Genomic DNA, 16,966 nt, shown 5'->3' with positions numbered 1-16,966 from the left:
AATCAATTAAACATGGACAACTTGGGAGAGAGTAAGGGATGTGCAATTTCCCAAAAGTCCATGCAAAAGCTTCTAGGCACACTGTGATGGTCTCTGCAGAGCCCCAGTTTCACCGGTGGTTGAGGTTCATTGGATGATGGATTTGATGAGGAGACATAGGATGCTGACACCTGGTGTACTCTCATATTTAAAAGATTAAAAAACTAAAGATTCTTTCTGGTCGGTCTGCCACCCAAACAAATACTTTTTTATTTTATTTGTTGACAAGATGTATTAAACTTTGCCAAAACTCAGCATATCCCATGAGCCTTTGAGTCCAGAGTGTTATTTCTTTTCCACCAATCATTAGATTCCCCACTTTTTGTTCATCCTTCCTCTACATAACTGATAGCTAGGTGAGCACATAAAAGGAAAAGCTAATTCAGTCTTAGGGTGTCAGGGCTGTGGGGAGGAAGGAAATCTATGATAAGAAGGAAAAAAATGATCAGGAATTGGCTACACCGGGTGGAGGAAAGCATATTTCAGGCAATGGAAATGGCATGCACAAAGGTTTGAAGATGAGAGAAGCAAGCCCTATTAGAATGTAAATACATTCCTTATGCCTGGACTATTGTGTCCACAGACTCTGGACTTCTGAGTGATGAAGCTGAAGAGTAAACAAGTATGGAATAATGAGCTAACTCTGAGAACACAGGTTAGCAGGAGATAGAAAGAGGGCAGAAATTGGGCATTCGATGCTGAAAGAACACAGAATGTTCAACAGGATTGAGCGTAAAGATTCAGAAATGGATAGCACAATACTGTGTGAAGGTAACATAATATATTGTAAATATAATGACCAAAGTTGAGTGTGAGTACGGTTAAAAGTAGAAAGCTAGAGGCATGTATGACATCAGAAGGAAAGATAAAGGATAGAATTTGGATAAAATTTTATCTTTTAAAAAAGATAGAGAATACAATGATAGTGATTAAATGTATAAATATAAGAAGGTTTTTACATGAGATAGAATAAATGAATGTCACTGTTGCAAGGTGTTATAATTGGGATGGTGTATTGAAAAAATACAATAAATGCAAACTAGGGTCTATAGTTAACAGAAGCATTGTAATAGTCTTTCTTTGATTATAACAAAGACAATACACTAATGCTAAATGTCATTAAGAGGGGGATTTAAAGGAGGAGTATGTGATTCTTGTTGTTATGTCTCTTTTTTAATTTTTTTCCTCTTCTTTCTTTGCCGAAGAAATGGAAATGTCCTCATATAGATTGTGGTAACAAATGCATAACTATGTGACTATACCGGGACCCACTGATTGTACATTTATGTTGGATATATGGTGTGTGAATAAATCTGTTTAAAAATAAGCAGAAAGATATAAGTGCTGGAGAAAATGTGAAGAGAGAGAGGCACCTACTCACTGTTGGAGGGAAGTAGAATGGTACAGCCCCTTTGGAGGGCAGTGCGGTGGGTCCACAGGACACTGAGTATAGGGTTGCCATATGATCCTGCAACCCTGTTATAGGTATGTACTTGGAAGAGCTGAAAGCAGGGATACAGACATTTCCACACTGGTGTTTATGGCATCAGTATTCACGATTTTCAATGGATGAAGGTGGCCTAAGGGTACATTGACGGATGAACAGAAGGCCAATCTGCGGTGGATATATATGATGGAATATTGAGTGGCTGCAAGAAGGAATGGAGTTGTGAAACACGCAACTGGGTGAATGAACCTTGAGAACATTATGTGGAGTGAAATAAGCCAGAAATGAAGGGAAAAATATTGTATGGTCTCACTAATATAAGCTAACTATAATGTGCAAACTCTAAGAATTAAATTTGAGAGCATAGGTTAACAGTGGATGGAAAGTGGGTAGAGATTGGGCAATCAATGATCAAGGAGTACAGACTGTTCTAAAAGGCTCATTGTAAAAGTTCCTAGATTGCAACCTCTTACAGCAGTCACATCCATTCCTGGGTTTTAATTGTTATCCCTAAAGTCTGAGACGTTGAGTTCTTTGTGTTTAACCTGGCAGTTCCTTGGAACTTTGTGTTTCTGTGTGACACCTGAGACTCAGAATTAGAGTTCTGCAGCTCTGAACATCAGCATTACCCCATACTGCAACTGTTAAAGAAGCTGAAAAAGAGATCAGACTTCACTTGGCGATAGGAATTAAGTTGATCTGGTTAGGACTAAGGTAAATCAGAAAACAGGGTAAAAGATATTTTTCTGTATTTTAAAACCTCAACTTCTGTGTGAGACCAAATAAAGAGATGTTTATTTGGTCCAAAATTAAAATTTTCTGTAGCATACTCTAATGTTAACCTGTCTTTTCAGTTTTGGAACATAGAATAGGAAATAAGATTTTGTTTTTCTGTACAGGTTAATGCAATAACCTGATACATTGCAGAATATTTTGAGCAGAAAATCAAAATGAATTTACAAAGCCCTCTTGAGGTTCTGGGGGAAAATGTAGAACTATTTAACTTCCCCACCTGGGGAATTCCTGATATTCTCTCAAGCATTAGGGACTCCCAATTTAATAAGCCAAACCCCCGATCTTGAGGCTTGTCCTTATGAAACTTATTTCTGCAATGGCAAAGCTAAGCCTGTTTATAATTATACCTGAGTCACGCCCCCCACCCCGAGAACTTATTTTCTTATGCAGATGTGGCCTCTCTGTCTAAGCCAACTCTCAAATAAACTCACTATCCCCTCATCCCACATGAGACATGGCTCCCAGGTATGAACATAGCTTTGGCATCATGGGATCAACAATGCTTTCTTGACCAAAAAGGGGGAGAAAAATGAAACAAAATAAAATTACAGTGGCTAAGATATTTTGAACAGAATTAAGAGGTCATTCTGGAGATTACTTTTATGCAAGCTTCAGCCAGATATTGCAAATTGCCACAGTAAGCCAAGCTCCAACCAACAGTAATCCTGAAAACCCTAAATATTACTTTGGGTTCTATCTAAGACTTATAAAAGTTTTACTTAGTAAATTTATTCTTTCAGAAACTTAAGGCCCTCAGATTGTTCCTATGCCAGATAAGACCTGAAACCCAGAGGTACCAGACTCTCCAAGAACATCAACTAGTGTCTCTACCCTATAGTGTCAATACTCCTTTCCAGCATAAAGAAATTAGAATGGCCATGACCCAGATATCACTGAAGATTGAGAAAATGATCAAATGAGAGCTAGGAGGTATAACTGAGAAGTTAGGATTTAATAAGTGTGTGACTACTGAGTCATTATACAGATATTTCTATTTTAGTTTCTAATGTATTGGAATAACCAGAAGGAAATACCTGAAATTGTTGGACTATAATCCAGCAGCCTTGATCTCTGATGATGATTGTATAGCTATATGACTTTTACCATGTGACCGAGTGATTGTAAAAACCTTGTGACTGTCACTCCCTTTATCCAGCATATGGATAGACGAACAATATAATAAAGACAAAAATAATAATGGGGTGCTGAGGGATATGGAATGTTTTTGGTTTTTTTTTTCTTTTTATTTCTGTTTTTGGGTTAATGAAAATATTCTAAAATTTATTGTGGTGATGAATGCACAACTATATGATAATACTGTGAGCCATTGATTGTGCATTTTGGATGGACATATGGTGTATAAATATATCTCCATAAAGTTGTATAAAAAACGGGTATGGAACTTGTAAGGCAGAGTAACTTCTATTAGGCTCTTTCTGTTAAGAGACACAGAAACAAAGGAATTATCTTAATCAGGTCAATAACCTGATCAGTTTTATATTTTTAAAAAGACTACTCCAGCTGTGTCATAAAGAGTGGATTGGAGGGGGAAAACTATAAATAGGAACATATTTACAGGGATGTCAGTTAAGAAGCAGTTTCAAGAATCTCACTGAGGCAGGATAGAGAATTAGGCAATTAGCAATGGAGGTGGAGAAGAATGGGCATATTTAGGAAGTACTTACAAGTTAAACGCAACAGATCTTGGTATGTGGGCATGAGGAAAGAGTAAAACCAGAGGTGAAGGCCAGCAGATTGGTCTAGGACAAGTGACAAAATGAGGCACACTCCCTAACCACAAGAAGAGGACCAGGTTTGTGGGGGAAAAGAGTTTGGGCTTGCTCAAATGTGCAGTAGGTTTGGGATGGTAGAGAGATTCAGTGGTTAGTTAAGACTAAAAATCAAGAAGTGTCCATTTGAAGAAATGGCAAGCTGAAGCCACGGGAGCAGATGCATCATCTGAGGAGTGAAAAGTAAGACTGGTCCTAGAAGGAACCTTGAGAACTGGTTCACCTTGAAAGAATAGTTAAAAGATAGAGAAAACATAAATGAGACTGAGGAAGGACCAGAGACTCAGGAGAAAAATAAGGAAGCAGTAGCACAAGCCCAGAGGAGGAGACACTTTAAAGAATAATGTAGGATTAACAGTGCCAGTTCCTGCATACTTACCAAGTGAGCTAAGGATGCCTTCTGGTGTTTCCTCCAAGATAGTAATTAAAAGGTCAATTAAAAGGTTCAAGATCTTAATTAAAAGGTTAAACAACAAAGAGTTAAGGATAAAATCTTTCCCACAATCTTTCCATTTTTTAATCAATAGTACCCTTTGGGGTACGATTATGAAAACTTCTAGAAGTATTATCATCAATCTCCATTTCTTTATGTGTCTACAAGTTTATCACAGGAATTTGCTAAATTCTGTGAAAAGCTGTAGGAATGTTGTGCCTCTGGCATTCCTCACAATGGCCCATAATTCTATAGCACTACCACTCATCACAAAATGAATGAGGTTAATTTGGCATGATTTGTTCTCGTTGAACCTATTCCAGATTTTGGCAACCACTGCTTTCTTTTTCAGTGAACTGTAAAGTTGGGGAAAGTTCCACTGTAAATTTGCCCAGCCACACTTCTCCAATACAATTCAATACCTGCAGGTGATTTATGATATTGCTGTCTTTATTGTGCACGCGTCAGCAGAGCCTCAGGTGTGGAAAACAACATGGATCTTAGAGCCAGAGGTGAGCTGAAATCCTGGTTCCACCTCTTAGCAACTGGGTAACCCAGAGTGACTCGCAGACCTTTCAAGCTTTAGTTCCTTCATTTATGAAGTGAGGATAAAAATATCTCTTATAGAATTACGATTAGGCCTAAATGATGCAGTGTGTATATTGCTACACCCAGCATTAGCACATAGTTGTCACTGAAAAAAAAAAAATCAGTTTTCCTTTGACCACTGTACTTCTGCACAGATTAGACAATCTTAGCAGGTAGAAGTAATTTCCTCTTGGTTCCTTTCAATCTCATAGTATCATTATGAAAATGGAACTTGTATGTTTCTTCAAAATGCATTAGGTTGAGAGCTATTGGAAATGGAGGTCGGGGGTGGGAAGAGGAAAGAGTGGATATAACATCAGTGACAAGGGAAGCCAAGGCACAGTATGTTTTGGTCTTTGAATTCTTGTGCGTGTTAAGGGACAAGGTTTGAGATTTGTATAACTAGAAGCCGAGTCCTGGCAGAGCACTATAGCTGGTGAATTTAAGAAAGGATGGAATGTAAGAATATCTTCAGCTATGGGTGGAGACAGGTGATGGAACTAATATTATGTGTATGAAAAAATAGATTGCATTGCCAGTCTATTCGCTCATGAAGGAGCATCCTCTGGTGATTTTCACCAAGAGTCATAGATGAGCTTAGAACTTCTGGAATGTTATCAATTTACTCTGCATCTCCAGATTCTGAATTATAGAGGTAGCACTTACGTATTTATTAAATATCTATACTGTGGGGTTCAAAAGCTTATAAGGCAAGGTGTCTGCCATCCAAAATCTTACAAATAGAGTTGGGTTAATAAGATACATCCATAAAAGAAAATAGTGTTTGCAAGTGTCATGGTAGGGTGTGGTACAGTAAAGTGACAGTGAGTACTCTGGAGTCAGGCAGTGGCGTGTGAATCTTGACTCTGTGCTCACCATCTAGGCAAGCTGGAGTGAATTACCTTTCCTCTCTGTGCCTCAAGTCCCTTGTTAATTGAGGAAAGATGTTGGGATCACTCAATCAGTGAGGTGTTTTTAACCCTTCACCTGCCATGTATTAAAGCGTCAATCAATGGCAGCTATTCTCACCAATATTGGTGTATTGAGACAATACACACTCCTCTCATCTGTCAAGACTGAAGATTGAGCAAAAATATCTAAAGCCCCCATTTCTTCAAAAATTGGTGAGGGATACGAATGAGAAGAACTCTAATTCTGAGCAGGAAAAGCTCTTCGATGGGTGCAATTCAACAAAGACTTCATGGCGGCTTCGTTTTAGGTCTTGGTGACACGGTGCTTGGCTGGTGAGCATGTTAACTTGGCAACAGCGAGTAATTTAGGAAGAGAACAAGATAAGGGGTTAGCTAAGAAACACTCTAAAAGATAAGTAACACAGAATTTATCCCACAGGAAATAGGTAGCCACTAAAGATTTTAGACAGAAGAAATATGGTTGATTTGACATTTCAGGGTTTGTCTGGTTACAAATACAGTATGCGGAAATATGGAATACAGTATACAGAAATACAGAATACAGTATGCGGAAAAGATTAGTCAGAGATACAGATTTTAAAGGAGATCCGCTAGGAAGCTATTGTAATCCTTCAAACCCAAAAGATGAGAACTCTTGAACTAAGGCAGGGTAATGGGCACGGGAAAGAAAGAAGAGTGCAAAAATAGAGCCCCGCTTTGTTGTCAGAATGCCTGAGTGAGGACTGACAAGGAGCCTTCCCTAAGGCCCCTTTCGGCTGGGCAAGATTAACCCAAGTCTGAAAGCCTTGAAATGTTGGAGCTTCATCTGCATACTTGAACAAGACTGGGTGCATTTGAATTTTGCTAATGGATGGCACATAACAATGGGTATTTCTTTGCTCTGGTTCTTTTCTTGTCTTAAAATAAACCGTGATCGGCTAGTCACAGCTGCGCTTGCACAAAGAAGGAGCAGTCTTTGACTTCAAAGGGAAACAGCTGAGAAAGAAGAAAACAAACAAAATTGCTAGATCTAAGATTCATCTGGCATGAGAATGATTGTCTTAAAACCATTCCTTACCCTAAACTGTTTACTGTCTCATTTGTAAGCATCCCCAGTCCACAGATACCTTCACATGTAAGTGTGAAGGTACCAGCAAGGGAAAATTGTGTGAACACAGACAGCTGCTCTTTCTCCTAGGACCTCCCTTTCTTTTGGCAAAAGCAAACACGGGTGCCATTCTAATATCTCTTAAAGAAACACTGGGGGAAACGTGGCATAATTTCGTGGAAAACTTGATTTGGTTGCTTGAAGGTCATGGGCTTTATGGAGAAAGTCACATGACGCTTCTTTTACAAAGGTCAACAGTAAAAATATAAAATTGTCTTCTTGGCCTTCTATGGCTCTGGAGTAATCGGATACCGCCAAACATCCATAAATTCCTGGAACAGCTTTCTATGGAGAATGTAAACCTTAATGTTATCTGATATTTGGATTGTACAAACTCAAGCAAATTGCAGAAACTCCAATCCCAGGCAGGAAATCAGAGCTGCAGCTCTAACGGGAACCACACATTTCTATCAGCTGTGTTCTTTGTGCAACGGTGGAAAGATGAATTACTGTTTGGATTTTCTTTTCTTTTTTTTTTTTTTTAACTCCCAAAATGAAAGAGTGAGACAGAAGGGAAGGTAGCTGGGTCGGGGTCAGCTGAGAAAACTGGCTAGAATCGTGGGCAGGGATTCCATTCTGAAGAGCTCCCTCCCAGGCAAAGCTGCAGATGATGGGGGAAATTGGCTTTCAAAGAGTACCTTCCAGGCAAACAACTCCTTTCCTTGTTTTTCTGCCACCCTCCTGCCTTCATCCAGTCTGTTGTTGATACGAGGAATCTGGGCTTCTAGGATGGAAAGAGAAATGATAGAGACACAGCAACCCCCATGCTGACGAATACCTTCTCTTCTCTTTTGGAACAATTCTCACTTCTTCTCTGGAGTCTTTTCTAACCACGCTCCCACACACCAACATCCCCTCCCTCTGAACCTTTGCATCAGTTGATGTTTGGCATTTATTAGAAATTGCCTTCTGGCATCTTATTTTTTATCCTTGTTTTGTTGTCTAACTTTTCGCAAAATCTCAAAGTCGAAAGAGCCACATAATAGATTCAGTCCAACTATGGCTTTCATATTTGGACACATCACCAAGTGGTTGGCTGTCAGTTTAAGTGAGAAGACCCCCAAAGAGAAATCTCATCACCAACAGATGCGGCCCATTCTATCTTTGGACAGATACATGACCCTTGAGATGGCAGCACACATTTTTATATTTCTGGAAGGCAACTAGACAAAACATATAAATATTTTTTACAATGTACATATGCTTTGACCCAGAAATTCCACTTTTAGGAATATATGCTAAAATGTTAGGATGGTTGGTCTCAGTTGTACGTGAAGTTAGCTGGCATAAACTTGTGTGTCTCAATTGTATACATCTCTTCCCAACTGCACCATCAAGCTCATCACCTTGGAAGCTTGAAATTGCTCAAGGTATGAGTATTTACACTCAGAAAAATCAGGCTCCTGATCCCCACTCCCCAAAGAGCCAGAAAGCATTTATCAACACATCACTGGGTGGGCCCAAATATTTAGCCAATGTTCATTGCAGAATATTATAGATGAAGTAGGAAAAAAATTGAGATGCACCCTAAATGCCAAATTGGGGATCAGTTAAATGAATTATAACACGTTCATATTGTGGAATATTATGCAGCCATGAAAATAATGTTAAAAAATTGAAATACAGAAATTTATTTTTTTTTTCTACTAGGAAGTACTTTAATTGTTTTTCGTAGAAAAAAAAAATTTCCAGACACTAACAGTTCACAACATTTCAACAACAAAGTACTGGTTGAGAGGAGTTTCCAAGAGTTGGGGATTCTGGAGTATTAGGAAGAAAAATTGGTGTCCTGCATCACTACAGATGGAAGGCATAGGTCATAAATAGGAGAGTTCTGGCTACTAAGCCCATTATCAGAACCCAGTGGAAAGAAATCTTTTCTACAGAGTTTATTTTCCTTCCTGCTCTCCCTTTTCCCACAGAAATGCTACCATATAAAGCACAGTAGCGGTTAGATCAGGCTCTACTCTCTCCCTGGGGTAGGAAAGGGAGTGAAGAGAGCGGAGGTTCACTCCTGAGTCTCCATACTTTCTTCTTCCTCTCCTTGAAGTGGTTCTTCTGTATTCTCCTCCTCTTCATCTCCTTCCTTCTTCTCAGGAGGCTTCTCATAAGCCTTTTCTGAAGGTGTCACTATCACTCCATCCCAGGTGGATATTTCAGAAGCAAGATAGCTAACATCACCCTCCTGGCCAAGGATCTTTCTGAAGCCTCCATGGGAGAGGATTCTGACGAGAGTCTGAGTTGTGTAGCAGACCATGTCCTGCTGTTCCAAGGTCATGACTGTGTATACTCTGAAGTTGCCACTCTCACAGGGATCAGTGATACCCACTGAACCTGGCAGGAACAGTCCTGCAGCAAGAATCTGTAAGCAACGCCTGTATGCCACGTTGAGGGCCAAAGGCTGTCTGGTAGGGTTGTTCATCACAGCATAGTGCCCAAGTAAATCAAGGATCCAGGGTGTGAGTGGTTCAAAGCCAGGAGAACGAATTCTCAAGTCCTTCAGCAGTCTGATGAGAACTTTAACTGTGGACTGAGAAGCATTTTCCTCAAACCAGCGAGCATGCCGGATGGCTGCCAAGGCACTCTGCCACACTTTGATATCCAAATGGAGTTCTGGGTCCAGTTTCCGGAGATTAGGTGGCACTGTTGTAATGAGAATCTTCACTGTAGCATCAGAAGAACTGATCTCAAAGCCAGTTTCATTGGTCAGCATGGTCAAAACTTCAGAAGGATCCTGTGCTCTTAGGCTTTCCACAACTTTGTTCCCCAAGGCAGCAACAGCTTCCAATGTTGGTAGAATCTTTAGGATTACCACAAGGTCAGCCACATTGTGTCCTGTAGTCATTGTTCCCTTTTTATATGATCCTACCTGTCGGACTTCTTCGATTTGCACTTCAAATGTCCCTGGAGCCACAATCAAATTGTCAATCACATTGTTTATTTTTGTCACCAGAGAAAGGATAGACGCCTGTTCAGCAGAATTGGGAGCAAGGTCTTGATTCCTCTTCAGCAAGGCCTCACTGAAAGAGGTTTCATCAGGTGCTGGCTTGACCCGGCAGAAGGCCATTTCACACAAATAGAAATCAAATGGAATATGTGGCACAAAGGGCCTAAACCCTCTTCCTGGGCCTCCTCTGGAACCAAAACACCCACCACGACCACGGCCTCTGTCACCCCTCATGGCGCCCTAAATCCCGAACAATGGAGGCCGCACCAACCACCCCTCTCCTCTGAGGAGCGGACAACTCAATTTATGTATTTTTCAGTAAAAAATAAAAGCAGGCCACACAGAGTGGGCAATGCAATCATTCATTTCTGTTGAAGGGGAAGGTGGGGAAGAAAAAAATATATCATCAGAGACTTTTGATGGCGTGGTGTTTTTTTGGTTGTTTACCAATATTTGCTAATTTTTCTACAACAAACATATGTCACTTTGAAATAGGAAAGATTAAAACTTTGAAATAGGAAAGATTAAAGATTAGTTTTTCAATGCACCCCTGTCTAATTTCCTTTTATTCTCCACCAGTGCCTGTACTTAACGTTGTAGTTTTGTTGTTAATTACATTTTTTTGTAATGAAAAAATTGTTAAATAATGACTGTGATAGAGATGGAAGGCCTTTGGTCAATAAAAGATGTGACAGCGTCTTCCCTTGCTTCACAACATTCTCTATTGAACATTTAAAACAATCTAAATATAATTAACACAAAAATCTGGGGAACAGTTGAGAAATAAGATACACTGTCAACTCAAAGTAACCAAAATAGCAAAATATCCTGATTTTTCAATCAAAACTATTTTTCCTTATTTCATTTATAAACACCAGGACAACAAAATCTTGCCTTCATCCCCCTTTTTTTCTCCAAATCTTTTCTTTCTTTTTCTTTGAACCTCAAGCAGAGGAAGTTGTAGGGTAGGGCTTTCCCAAGGTAAACAGCAAACCTTACATAGATCCATTTGGCAGCGAGGTTCATACAACTATAAAGAGATCCTGCAAACTCTAATCAGAAAAGACCTTCACCTAAATACTTCATCTGGTTAAAATGTTCTTTAGAATGCTAAGGGACAGCAAACCTGTGTGGAATCTCCGCTACTCGGAAAAACTCAGCGAAAATTCTAAAAACTTTTCTACATGCTCTTATTAAAGCATGACCTATTTAAAACACATTTACTGGTTGCTTTTACTCCTTTAAGAGGCTGACCCATTCTAGCATGAGTCAGCATCACACACAGCCCCACCTCACCACTAGCAGGGAACATGCCAGCCCTTTGCCACACACTTCATTTGTTTCCCAGGCACCCACCTAACACCTTCAAGATCAGAGGACAAAATAGAATTGGTGTGGACGGAGCAGAGGGTGCTCGTGAAGTGTTTTCAATTCTGAAGCTCTCTTCTCGAGAGGATGACGGGCCTGTAAAGGGTGCAGCCTTGATCCTGGAAGTAAATCAGAATCGGGACCCAACTCTCAGAGCTCTGACTCAATTGGTTAGGTGAGTGGCTAAGCCATTGGTGCTGGTTTAAATTTCCCCAGGTAAAACTTGGAACTCAGAACCTCTGGTTTAGACAAAGCCCCCATGTACTATAAATTGTGTGCTGCTAAGGAAAAAGAGTCTACTCCTTCGACTTCAATTATTTTCCCCAGAGATGAGAAATATGAGTGTTAATATTTACTCAGGCTTTGGGATCCCAGCTATTAGCAATATCCCATGGTGCGGCCTGGATTATGCAGAGATCGTCTTCTGGCTGTTGAAGGATTTCCAATCCCTCCTCCTACCACAACCACCAACCTTTTCCTTTCAAAGAAACTACTAAAGGCATTTATAAGTGCTTCAAAGGGGGAAATCGCTATAGCGAACACGTGATACAATTATGGCATTCAAAAGGTCCTGGGAAGAGGAAAACCCACAGATCTAAAGGGGAATTTCTCATGAGGGGAAATCTTAGAGGCATGTGATGAAATCTTCTGATGTGAACTCTTCAAAAGAGGAAAGTGTTCAATCTCCCCCTGGCAGGGTGAGATGAGCTGCCAGAAACCCAGAGAGAGGGAAAAATGTTCTTTGTAATAGAGAAACTGTTTGATAAATTACCAGATATAATGGGACCAATTCACCAGCCCTTAGGTCAGGAAAATAAAAATCCTAATGCTACTAATGGAACACTGGCAGAAAGTAAGTAACATGAAAACTTGGGGTGAAGGAGACACATAACGGGAAAAGGATGTTCACATAAAATGTATGGCTTCTTCTAAGAGCTTCTAAGAGGTAGGGGGAGAGGTTAAAGGCATAGCAACTGCATGGTTACATCAAAAAGCTTTCCATTAACAACATTCATAAATTTTAATGCTTCAAATGAGGACGAATTAAGGTTATCAAAAAATAATTGTAGGGTAGGCCACGGTGGTTCAGCAGGCAGAGTTCTCACCTGCCATACTGGAGACCCAGGTTCGATTCCTGGTACCTGCCCGTGCAAAAATATATGATAATAATAATAACGGTAAGTATCGTTATTTCTAGCATAATATTTCTTTTCGTAATAAAAGGTTGCCTTTATTTCGCGTTCTATGTTTGATTCTGCAGAAACCAGCAAGTGTAATTATGGTTAATCCTAGCATTTCCAAGACATTATTGCCCTGACACATAATGCTATTCCTATTTTCCCTCTAGTACTTGACTGCAGATTTGAATGCGTGTGCTAAGTCTTAATCTACAGTCTGTCTCACCTGACTGACCAGGAAATAAATCTGCAGAGAGCATTGCCAAAAATTACAATAAGTTGCCTGAGTCACTCCAGGCCATTTTCATCAAGCTTATAAGAATTGAAGATTGGGAAAAATACAAAGTTTCCAACAAGGGCAGAGAGAGTGTAGAGTTTAACTTCATATTCAACTCTAGGCTCAAATTCTGTGGGCCTTCTCTAAGTGTAAATAGCAAAGCCTATGCTTGTTCTATAGGAACACCATTTATGAAAATTGATCATTAAAATTACCCACTGAAGTTACACACCTGAAACAAAAATTGTGGCAACTCCTCTGTGGAATGAGAAAATTGGGTCCTCAAAATTCTTTCTCAGCAATTAGGCGCCTATATTTTGGGCTTCCAGATCTTGACACCATATTTTCTTCTTATTTTGTGACATTACACACACATGTATGATCTGGCAGTCAAGAGCATGGACTTCAGACGCTAAGGCAGAACTGTGTTTGTTCCAGTTTCTGTCATTTGCTAGTTGTATGATCTTGGGAAAGTTATGTCACCTAGATGAACTTCAGTTTTCTTACCTGTAAAATGGGGGATAAAAATTACAGCACTCTGGGAATCAGAGACGTAGCATTATTGGTCTAAATACTAACAAATCCCCTAGCACTCTACTCAACACATAGCAGCTACTCAGTTAATGTTGGTTATCACAGCTATTATCTAATTTAGATAGTAAAAAAAAAACTAAAAGTGTATCTTCATTATTTACATGATAGTCATTTTAGTTTGCCTGAAAGGAGCTACTTTTTCCCACAGAAGACCTCAGGCAAATTTACCATGGCTCCCAAATACCAGTACAGAAGAATCATTACTAGATGGTGAGACAGCATTGAACGGCAGGATTAAATGAAATAATCCATGTGTCAACACAGGGACTTGATAAATCACTAGCTTTTATTTTGACCCACTCTTGTCATCATCATCATCATCTGAGGCTAGATCTTGAGAGGAAGGGAGAAGGGGACATTTAGAGATTATTGACTTTGACCCCCACCCTTTTGCAGACAAGGAAACTTGCCAAGAGTTGCCCAGGACCTCTCAACCTGTCAATGACAATTTAACAGGAGCTTCTGGATCCTTCACCAGTTCCATTCCACCTAGGCAGACACTACTGACATACTATGTGTAGTGCCAATTGGGGATAGGGAACTGACTTAAGGCCACAGTTTCGTAAGATAGCAGAATAAGAAATAGTCTAAACATCAACAACGCAAAATCCTCAGTTTCCACTGGTGGCAGTGAGAACCAGGGAATTCAAATGCTCTTTCAGAGGTCCAGGTCTGGTTCTTAATGCATGTGTTCCATCACTGTTACTTGTCTAATGATCGGCTGTATTTACAAAAATTGCCAAACACAGTCACTGCCAAAGGTTTGTGACCTAAAATGGACTTATATCAAGAACACCAAAATATTAGAAAATATTTTAACTGAAATAGTAGTATAGCTAACTTGGAGGATATAACAAAAACAAGCTGAGAATAAATAAATTCCCATTGCAGTAATCCATGCAAGAAATGATAACAGCACTAAGGCCATTACATTTAGATGGTAAAGTGATCAATGTTGGGATAAACTAAAGAATTAGAATCAATGGGACTTAATGACTGATTAGTAGGATAGGGAGGTGGGGAAGAGAGAGGAGTCTGGTTGACCCTTAGATTTCTGAGTTGGGATACAAGATGCATGGTAGAAGACTTGAGAATGGATGATAATTCCATCAAATTAAGTTGATCTTGAAGTGATTACAAGACAAGGTCTGAAAAGGGATTTTTGGATGGATGCAGGCTGGAGGTGGGTCTGATGAGAATATTAGTGCCAGACACAGCCTCAAGAGAAAGTGGGATTTTCCATGAAAATAGAAGATGGTCAAGGAGAAAGTCTCAGGCAATACTGGCAGTGAAGACCTGCCAGTCAGGTCAAGAAATATCAAGAGGGAGGGGTATATAAGGAGCCAAAAAGTGAGTAATCAAGAGAAAGATACAGAAAGGTAAGACTCAGGAGATATATTTGAGTTTAGCAATTAGGAAATTACTTTTTACTTTTGCCAAAACAATTTAAATGTCAGGACTTAGATTGCTGCTTTGGGAATCTTGGCTAAGAAGGAAAGGAGAGAGGTAGGACAGCAGCAGCCTAATGGGAAACAATGCTTTATGTTTTCTTTATTGTTAAGGTTTTCAAGACAGGAGAAAGCTGAGTTTGCCATCTGCAGTGAGGCAGGGTACCATAGGAAAAAACATGCTTTTTTTGGAGTCAGAAAATATGATTTTGAATCCACTCAACACTTTCCAGCTCTCTGACCTCAAGATTTCTCTAAGCCTCAATTTCCATTTCCATAAAATAGGAATAATAACCACCATATGGGATTATGATAATGACTATAATAACATTGATAAATCCTAGTATCTGGTATATAGAACACATTATATAAATGAATATTATCATAATCATTCAGAAAGGTGAAATAATTACAAGTCAACATGAGGGAAAACCCAGAAAAGCAAGAGAAGGAATTAGCCTTAAAGTGGTGAAAGGCTGGATGTCCTTTGAGATCTGAAGGAAAGAATTTAGTCTCTTCTAGCTTTAAACAAAATACACAAAAATTGAAAGAAAGCATAAAATACTGCTTCTATGTGAAGTCACCCCTGACCTTCTGCTCACTGATGAAGAGAGAATCCAGGTGGACACTTTATAATCCCACATTCCTCCCCCCCTTTCCGAAACCTATTCTCATGGTAACATCCAGAAACACTGAGCTGGAATCATGCAATGTGTTTGAATATAATAAGGACTCCTGTGCCCCAAAAAAATGTGGGCAAGAAGAAAATTTATATGACCCAAGTCTCAATTAGTTCAAGTAGCCAAAACATAATGCCATTCCCTAATAAAAGTTTGCACAAAACCACTGTTGAATATGAAAGATTGAAGAAGACTTTTATCTCTGTTAGAATCCAAACTCCAATTAAAATTATGCCAAAGAGATTTAAAAAGCTATACACACATGAGGTCAGAGAGAAGACTATGCAGATAAGAGATGTCAACAAAATTTTGGAAGATGGAGAACAGATAAAAGAGTGATAACTGATTTAGCAGAACATAGAAAATGAAGGCTTGATGCATAGAGAGAGAGAGATCCCATCAAGCGAGATGATTATATCTTAGATTTGAAAGTTTTGGAAAATGGAGATACCAGGGACCTCTGAAGGAGGATATGAGGCTTACGGTTGGAGAAAGGCAGCTGGGAACGCACTTGACTGCTGGCTGCTAGCTTTCTCTCCCAGCTTGTTTTCATAAGGCTTCCCCAGGGGTGCTTTGCTTCTTCATCTCCAAAAGTCTCTGGCTGTGTGGGTTCTGAAGCTTTTTCCAAAATGATTCCCTCCTAGGTTTCAAACTTCAAGGTAAGCAAACCCCACCTTGAATTGGTGGAGACACCTCTCCATGGAAACCATCTAATTGAAAGGTCCCACCCACAAGGGAGTGGGTCACATATCTATGGAAATAACTTAACAAAGATTCCACCAAACAATATTGAAACAGGGTTAAAAATATGGCATTTCTGGAGTACAGAACAGTTTCAAACAAGCACACTGACATAAAGCAAAGGACTGAAAACAAAAGGAACTAACAGTCATCAGACTGAATGCTGAGGCTTCCAGCCCCCATTCCTCCTCAGAATTCACTATCCCAGCACCCATGTTTATTCTACCAGGATGACTCTTAGAGGTTTCTTCTTTGGAGAGATCAGCTAGTCTTGGGGAAAAAATCCTAAAGATAACAGTATTTGGAAATCCACCACAAAATGGTCAGATATGACCCAATCACTTTGCAGTGATACCCACCAGATGATAATGCTTAATACACATATAGAGCTTCTAACACACATTTCAGAGGCTTTCACCTAAAAGTCATAGATAGCTAAAGACCATCAGACAATTCAGAAAAGTTTTTAACACAAAAGAGAGAATCAAAGAAACAAAGAAAAAAAAAACATGGAGTAAAAGAGATAATGCAGGGAGTTGAAGAAAACTTTAAGTATAATTAA

General features: G+C 39.5%; 1 pseudogene; it reads right to left on the bottom strand.

Moving 5' to 3' along the window:
- Window positions 1–9,062: 9,062 nt before the first annotated feature.
- Window positions 9,063–10,412, bottom strand: LOC143649557 (interleukin enhancer-binding factor 2 pseudogene; annotated as a pseudogene).
- Between the last annotated feature and the right edge of the window lie 6,554 nt (window positions 10,413–16,966).

The sequence above is a fragment of the Tamandua tetradactyla genome, chromosome 11, assembly GCF_023851605.1.
Source record: "Tamandua tetradactyla isolate mTamTet1 chromosome 11, mTamTet1.pri, whole genome shotgun sequence".
Taxonomy (NCBI): domain Eukaryota; kingdom Metazoa; phylum Chordata; class Mammalia; order Pilosa; family Myrmecophagidae; genus Tamandua; species Tamandua tetradactyla.
This window is presented reverse-complemented; position numbering and strand designations above follow the sequence as displayed.